This window comes from Sorex fumeus, unplaced genomic scaffold (assembly GCF_029834395.1).
Source record: "Sorex fumeus unplaced genomic scaffold, SorFum_2.1 ptg000006l, whole genome shotgun sequence".
Taxonomy (NCBI): Eukaryota; Metazoa; Chordata; class Mammalia; order Eulipotyphla; family Soricidae; genus Sorex; species Sorex fumeus.
The window spans coordinates 62,444,790-62,452,866 of NW_026606063.1; the positions used below are offsets into that span (position 1 = coordinate 62,444,790).

General features: G+C 41.2%; 1 non-coding gene across 1 annotated transcript; it reads left to right on the forward strand.

Moving 5' to 3' along the window:
* Positions 1–920: 920 nt before the first annotated feature.
* Positions 921–1,037, forward strand: LOC130038627 (U5 spliceosomal RNA). The gene has a single exon (XR_008794741.1). It is a non-coding gene; the product is annotated as a U5 spliceosomal RNA (small nuclear RNA).
* The last annotated feature ends 7,040 nt before the right edge of the window (positions 1,038–8,077 follow it).

An 8,077-nucleotide genomic window follows, 5' to 3' on the forward strand; every position in this document is an offset into this window, starting at 1 on the left:
ATTGAATATCCATCCCTCCACCAGTGCCCATTCTCTACCTCCAGTGCTCCCAGTATCCCTCCCACCCCCTCATCCCCCCATCCCACCCCACCGCTGTGGCAGGGCATTCCCTTTTGTTTTCTCTCTCCTTTTGGGTGCTGTGGTTTGGAAAAGAGTCATTGAGTGGCAATCATGTTCAGTCTATAGTCTGATTTCCGCATGCATCTCTCATCCTGGGAGGACCCTCCCAGCACTCCTTACTTGGTGCTCCCTTCTCTATCTGAGCTGCCTTTTCCCCTATCATGTGCAGCTGGCATCCAAGCCACAGAGTGAACCTCCTGACACTTATCTCGGCTATTCTTGGGTGTGAGTCTCCTATTTTGTTACTTTATATTCCCCAGGCACAACAAAAAATTAAAATAGAACAACTCAGTTGAAAATGAGCAGAAGATTGAAATAAAAACTTCTTCAAAGGAAACATAAAGATGACTAACAGGCACATGAAATGTGTTCATCACTGATTATTAGGGAAATGCAAGTTAAAACTTAACTGTTCTTTCTTTCTTTCTTTCTTTCTTTCTTTCTTCCTTCCTTCCTTCCTTCCTTCCTTCCTTCCTTCCTTCCTTTCTTCCTTCCTCCTTTCTTTCCTTCCTTCCTTCCTTCCTTCCTTCCTTCCTTCCTTCTTTCTTTTCTTTTCTTTTTTTAATATTTTTGCTTTTTGGGTCACACCCAACAATGCACAGGAATTACTCCTGGCCCTGCACTCAGGAATTACTCCTGGCGGTTCCTGGAGGACCATATGGGATGCTGGGGATGGAACCTGGGGTGGCTGCATGCAAAGCAAATGCCTTACCCACTGTACTATAACTCCAGTCCCAAACTTAACCATTCTTAAAGGAGACAATCCCTTTAAGAATGATTTACATTAAAATGAACAATGACAACTCTGGTTTCTCTTCAGATCATATAAATCTTTTGCCTTTTACTAAAGATTTCAGTGGAGAAGAATAGTATTGAGTTTTAACTCAATTTTTTGAGGTCTCATGTTTCACCAGACCACTATTAAGAGAACAAAAACAAGATTAAAATCTTGCTTGGAGTGGTTATTATCCTGTTGTATATGTTGGCTGTGTCTGCTGGTAAATATTTGCGTACATTGTTCCCACAATGTTGTAAGTCTTTAGTACCTTGCGAGTTGCCCGCTCAGGAATCAACAACGCTTTGGGCTAGTCCTCTATTGTCTTAATAAATTTTCAGCGTGTACAACCTTATGAAAATAAAAATAAAAGCTAAAAATGAACAATGACAAGTATTTTTGAGGGTATGGAGAAAAAGGAGAGATCAAGCAATGTAGGTAGGAACATAAACTGGAAAACCTTCTTTAAGAAGCTAAAAACTGAGCTACCAGATAATCCAGCAGTCCTTTACTTTTTTAAATTTTAAGGACATGAAAACATTGCCACAAAAAGTCATGCCTAACCCAAAACGTTTTTTGCTGGATCATTTACAATAACTGAGATATGGGTTCAACCCAGGTCCATCATGGATAACTGATAAAAGTAACCAATGAAGTACTCCAAAGAGGGTGCTTTTCCCTGAGAATGCTTCCAGAATTCTTTCCTCAGTAAGCTTGGACTACAATGGTCACTAGGAAGCAGAGCTGACTGATGTAAAAAAGAAGGTGGTGGTAGATGGCAACATTAGGAAAAACAGGCAAAAACCTCAGTGTGGAGGGATCTTAAATTAATGAGAGAGAAATGACAATGCATTAAATATATTCACATTGCTAATGCAGATGCTGGGCTTTTCCCTTAAACAAAATGCATTGTTGAAGACAGATAAATGGTTACAAATCTGTTCAAACAACCTCTTTCCATACAGTTTTACTTGTTTCATTTTTATATTTTATGATTTTTATTGACCTTTGCACTATAGAAGGTACATTTCCAGCATGTATAATTACAAATCATACACTGATGTCTGTATATTCTTTTTTTTTTTTTGGATCACACTCAGCTATACTCAGGGATTATTCCTTGTTCTCCACTGAGAAATTACTTCAGGTGGTGCTCAGAGGACCATATGGGATGCCAAGGATCAAACCTTGGTTGGCCGCATGCAAGACAAATGTCACACCTGCTGTACTATAGCTCTGGCTCCTATATTCTATATGAAATTCATTAACAAAGTCCGGTTTCATTCTTCATCCTTCAGAGGGCCACTTTACCTAATCTACCCACGTTTACTTCACCTTCCTTTCAGATAGCCACTAATTTAATCTTAGAATCTATTTTAATTTTATGTAGTTACTTGATTGGTTTCTCTATGAATCCCATTAGAGATCACATTTCACTCATTTTTGGGTGTTTGCCTTCCTTTGACTAAGTTGGCTAAGCATAATAATGGTTAGGTCCAATGGAATAGTATTCCAATTTGTATGTAGTTCACATCTTTATCCACTCATTAGTGATGGGTACTGGGTTGTTTCCAGATCTTGGTTATTGTAAATAATGATGCAATGAAGAAGAGGGTACATATACATAGTACAATATATTTACAGCAAGTACGTTTGACCGACAGATGTGCTGTTAAGAATTATGCTTATCCATTTTATTCTCATTTCCTGAAATTTTCTAGAGCTTTCTTCTTTTTTAAATCAGAGAGACACACCATATTAATATCATGAGGAAAATCAGGTTCTGGAGATAATCTATTCTCATTCCAGTAACTAAAAGATATAGGGGCATTTAAAAGATTCTATTTGTGTCACTCATTGCATGAAAAACTTTATTCAGCAGCCTTTAAGCCTTTTTTTTTTCCATTTTGAATGCAGCTTTATTTAAAATAAAATAGAATAGTTGTATATGTTTTCAGTCTTGAAAAGATTTATCTTTTAAAATTAGTTTGGCAGAAAAATGTCTCCCTTTAAGTTGACTTAATTCCTCTTTGGTCCTCAGAAGACCATTTCTGTAGCTTCCCTTCATATTCTAGCAGGAGTTTGACTAGTCACAGAGGGCACGTTTTCATTTACTCAACTGGCAGCCACATCTTCACTAATCTGACAAACTTAGGCCTGGCATCAAGGGAATGAGACTTGAACCACAGCTTTTCTGAAAATGGACCTTTGTCTTAGCACTGTCTCCTTCCCACTGTAAGTCACCTTCATGGTTTAGAAGGGATGTGTCAGGGTCCTCGACAGCAGAACTTCCTAAATGCCAAGTTTGTTGGTACTAAGGTTCTTACATCCTATGCTACTCTGCTCCACCCCCAAGAGTTTTGTTTTTTTTAGTGGAAGAGATCAGCTCCTGGGAGTGTGGGCATAGGCAAAAACAGTGGCCTGAGGAAGAACTCTGTGGATATTGATGAATTAGTACCATAAATTAATTAAAATCATATTTTTAATTTCCTATATCTAGAAATTCTTAATTCTCACTACCCTAGGAAAGTTGCTCTCTTCCACCCAGATGTTCATCACAGGGTTCCCCAAGATGCAGCACTTTGGCATGTGAATTATTTTGAGCTGAGTTCAACTCAAGTGCTACAGACTCACAAGAAACTTTCATCGCTCCATCACCTAAAAGAATAAAAACTGAGAGTGTTACCCAAAACTGGGATTTTTTTTTTTTCAGAAATAACCTTTTTATTAAAAAACCTTGGGCTGGAGCGATGGCACAGTGGGTAGGGCATTTGCCTTGCACGTGGATGACCCGGTAGACCTGAGTTTGATTCCTCCGCCCCTTGGAGAGCCTGGCAAGCTACTGAGAGTATCTCACATGCAGGGCAAAACCTGGTAAGCTCCCCGTGACATATTCGATATGCCAAACATAGTAACAACAAGTCTCACAATGTTACTGGGCCTGCTCCAGCAAATCGATGAACAATGGGAGGACAGTGACAGTGATGAAAAAACCTTAGGGCTGGAGCAATAGCACAGCACGTAGGGCATTTGCCTTGCCCACAGTCGAACTGGGTCCATTTCTCACCATCCCATATGGTCCCCCAAGCACCACCAGGAGTAATTCCTGAATTCATGAACCAGGAGTAACCTTTGTGCGTCGCTGGGTGTGATCCAAAAAATGCAAAAAACCAAAAACAAACAAACAAAAAACAATCTTAACTATAAGGTAGAGCAAATAAGGACAGAGCAGCTGGTTTAGAGTTACCCCCCTCTTCCCCAAGTGTGCCCCCCTTTCTCTATATGAAGTACTTATCCTCCCCCCTTTCCTTAGCTTTTGTACATTTACCCCCATTCCACATCTTTATCCATGCAGAAATATTTGTAACTTAATCTTTTCTCCTACTAATCTGTGTGATCTATATCTTAGCTTAACCGCCATGAGAAAAACCCAGAGGGATTTGGGGGAAATTTCTTCTTCCTCTCCAAAACGCCCCATCTTTACAGATCCATCATTCTTGGAATCATCTAGAATGATCTAATTAGAAGAGAATTTCCAATACATCCAGCTGGCATTTCATTTTAGCGAGATGACCCTATAAGTGTCTCAACCTGGAGGCAAAAATACTGTCCAATTATTCTTTTGTTTTTTGCTAATCTCAGCATCTGGACCTTAGATAACCCAGGGTGACCACTTTGTTCAATATTATTTCCATGAAGAGGAATTAGTCTCTTGACTTTCTTTCTCCTCCACCTCTTGGGATGAGGTCGAGAACGATCTTACCAGCTTTACCAAGTGCTATTAACTGTATGTCTCCAAGTAACCTCACCCAGACTCAAGAATTGCTCCCTTCACAGTCTCAAACTAGAGGGAAAGCTCCAATGCCTGATTCTCCCCAACCTGGAAATGTAAGCTCCAGAGGGAGGGTCAGGGGGCTGGGTGCCTCCAGTCTTGTATTCTGAACAATCCAGAATAATGGATGAATTTTTGATCCCTCCCACCACTGTTGCCTTCCTTGGGAACCTATTCCTAAACTCCAGAGCATGTGTTTTCCTGTTAGCAAATGAGTGTGTGGAAAAATCCTCCTTCTTCCTCTTCACACCTACTTGACCCTGGCCCCGATGAAGCTGGTGACTGGGAGCTGTCTTGTGCGGACAACTCTGTGTATTTGCATTATCAGTCTTCCCAAATCCACAGCCCTGCTCTGGGAGAGTTTTTCCAAGGGTTCATGACATTAGCATTGCTTTTCACTGACATTCCCACGGAACTTCAGAGATTCAGAGCTTTTTATAAAGCACAAAGTCCCTTTGGTGACCCGGCGGATTTCCTAGGTCTGGTCTGTGAGAACTTACAGGGCAACATGAAGGAGAGCTTCTGTGGTCAGTTTAGAAACAGCTTTTTTTTTTCCCTTCTTTTCCTCTTTCACAAACCAGGCCCACTTTGGGCCCATCAACAATGCTCTTCAGTAATGTAAGCTCACAGGACAGAGTGGAGGGTAAAGTCTTCAGGGGAAAAAGAAAGCAATGGGTGTGTAGAGCCAACTCATCAGCCAGGGGATGCCCAGGTTTGATTTGCCCCTGCACTTTGGCAAGATGGTGAGTGAGTGCTGGATCTCCTCACTACTCGGTGTCTTAGTTGTATCTTTCATCCTATAAATCTATCCAGTTCCTCTCCCCACTATTTTTATCATTCCCACACCCACCCTTAGCTTATTTCCTTTCCCTTTCCCTTCAAAGTAAACTTAGCTTTTTTTATCATTGTTATAAAAAACAAACATTTTTTTTCTTTTTTAACTATCAGTTTTATATACTGAGATCGCACACATTGGTGAAATCATTCTGATGTAGACAGGCAGGCAGATAGGGAAGGCCCACTCCCAAGGCAATGGCAGTAAATTTCCTGGGAAGTAATAGCCCTGAAGTTGGGAAAACCAACCTTGCAGAAAACAGGAACTCAGGCCTGATAAGACCCTCACCTGGTGCCAGCAACAGATCCAGAAAAACTCCAGCAGAAACAAAAGGCCAGGAAAGGAATTTCAAAGAAGACCATGACCACTCTCAATTTACCTCCCTTAGTAACCTCTTTTGTTAGGGACTTTTACCTAGGTAGAAGCCCCAGGTGCGGGTAGGTTGGAAAATCCCTGTAAAATCACCTTGAACAAAGGAAGGGCACGCATATGCTGCCTGAGCCCATGTGCTGCTTGTGCCCATGTAGCCAAGCACATGTGTCACGTGCTTCTCCCCTCTTGAGATGTATATTTCCACACTTTCATGTCTAATGCTGGGGTGTATGTGTGTAGGGGCTCTCTCCACGCTTGTAGAAGCCCATGTTCTCTCTTGAGCACAACATGTTACTCTCCACTCTCTCCCACTTTCTCTTCCTCCTCCCCTTCAAATCTCCAAATAAAATCTGTTTTACTTCACTGCTTGTCTGTCTACTCCTGAAATTCTTTTCTGTGAGGTGAGACAAGAACCCAGTAACCCTGGATCCCAGGTGGCAGAGGTGGATTAAGAGAAAGTAACCATCTTTCTCCTCCCTGCTTCACATAAGCCACTCATGGGGCCCACTGACATCAATTCAACACTAACCTTTTCCCTTCTGATTTATTTCACTTCACAATACACCTTGCAGCAAATGGCAAAATTTCAGCTATTTAAAATTTCCATCTTTAAAAAAAATCCAACCATTTATAAGCAGTCTTGCATATTTCTGCTGTTATACATAGATGGGATACATAAAATTGTTTCATGTGAATGTTTCTCTTGTATTGTACTTAGAAGAGGGATTATCAGATCTTGCCAGTCCCAAAGACAGCTCTATGGATAGCTCTGATTTCACCTTTTGGAAAAAGCTCCATGGAGTTTATTGTAAAGTGATGGCACTAATTTATCATCCTCCTGGGGGGAGTTTTAAAGGCTCAGGCAAGGAGGTGGTGAAAAGGTCACTTTGGTGACACATTTGGATTGGTCATTAAGTCCCTTTGTCTGTTTGCATCTGGCAGCCAATGGTTCAGCAGATGGTTCAGGGGGGAAGGTGGCTGTCTTTATCTGCAGACATTCTCTTGTGTTTTCTTTCTGTAATCACCAATAGCTGCATCAGGCTGATTTTTCACCTCAAAGGCTCAACATGATGACTTAGAGATACACTGGAGTAAGTCTAATTCAGAATGGGTTTCAAATCAGCAAGTTTATCCCCTGAGACAAGAACTTCTGTAATTCCTTGAGAGATGATTTCACAGAACTGTATCACTGTATCATTGTCATCCCCTTGTTCATCAATTTAGTAGACTGGGCACCAGTAATGTCTCCATTCATCCCAGCCCTGTGATTTTAGCAGTCTCTCCTTACTCATCTTTCCCAATGATTGGAAGCTCTTTCAGGATCAGGGAAATGAGACCTGTTATTGCTACTGTTTTTGGCCGAATAAGCCATGAGGACCTTGCTAGGCTCTGCAGTGCAGGTGGGATACTCTCGGTAGCTTGCCGGACTCTCCAAGAGGCATATATGTGTATATATATATATTTTTCCCCTATGAAATTTTTTTGCTGATTAGTTGCCATTTATTCAATCGCTTATCTCTTTCATCTCACTTACTCTTCCTTCCTAGCACCTCATTCCTAGATCTCAGATCCCCGGATTCTGATTCTGACTCTGACCCCTGATTCTCACAGAACTAACTTCTGGAAAAGTTGATGCACATTCCAAGTTGTGTTTCTAGGATATGAGATGGATTCTGGTCTTGATATGGGGAAGCTGGAAGTTACTGCTCAGCAAAAAATACATTCCAAAACCATGTGTTTTAGAGGGGCACAAAGGGCTGGATATTAGGATTAAAACCATGATCAGCTCTGTAACTCTGCATCTCACAGTGACTCAAAAATCTTTTTTCCTTTTTGGATCACATCCAGAAATTCTCAGGGGTTATTCCTGGCTCTACACTCAGGAATCACTCCTGGCGGTGCTTGGAGGACCATATGGGATGCTGGGGATCAAACCCAGGTCAGTCGCGTGCAAGGCAAATGCCCTACCCACTGTGCTATCACTCCGGCCCCCAAAATTTTTTTAAAAAACAAAAATATTACTTTCCCAAATAAATAGCCATCTTTCCTATTGAAAGTTAGGTTATTTGATGAGAAAATAAGAAATAGCTGAGGACTGAATGCCTCAGCACCCTCTCCCTGTCACATCAGGAGCTTCTGAAGG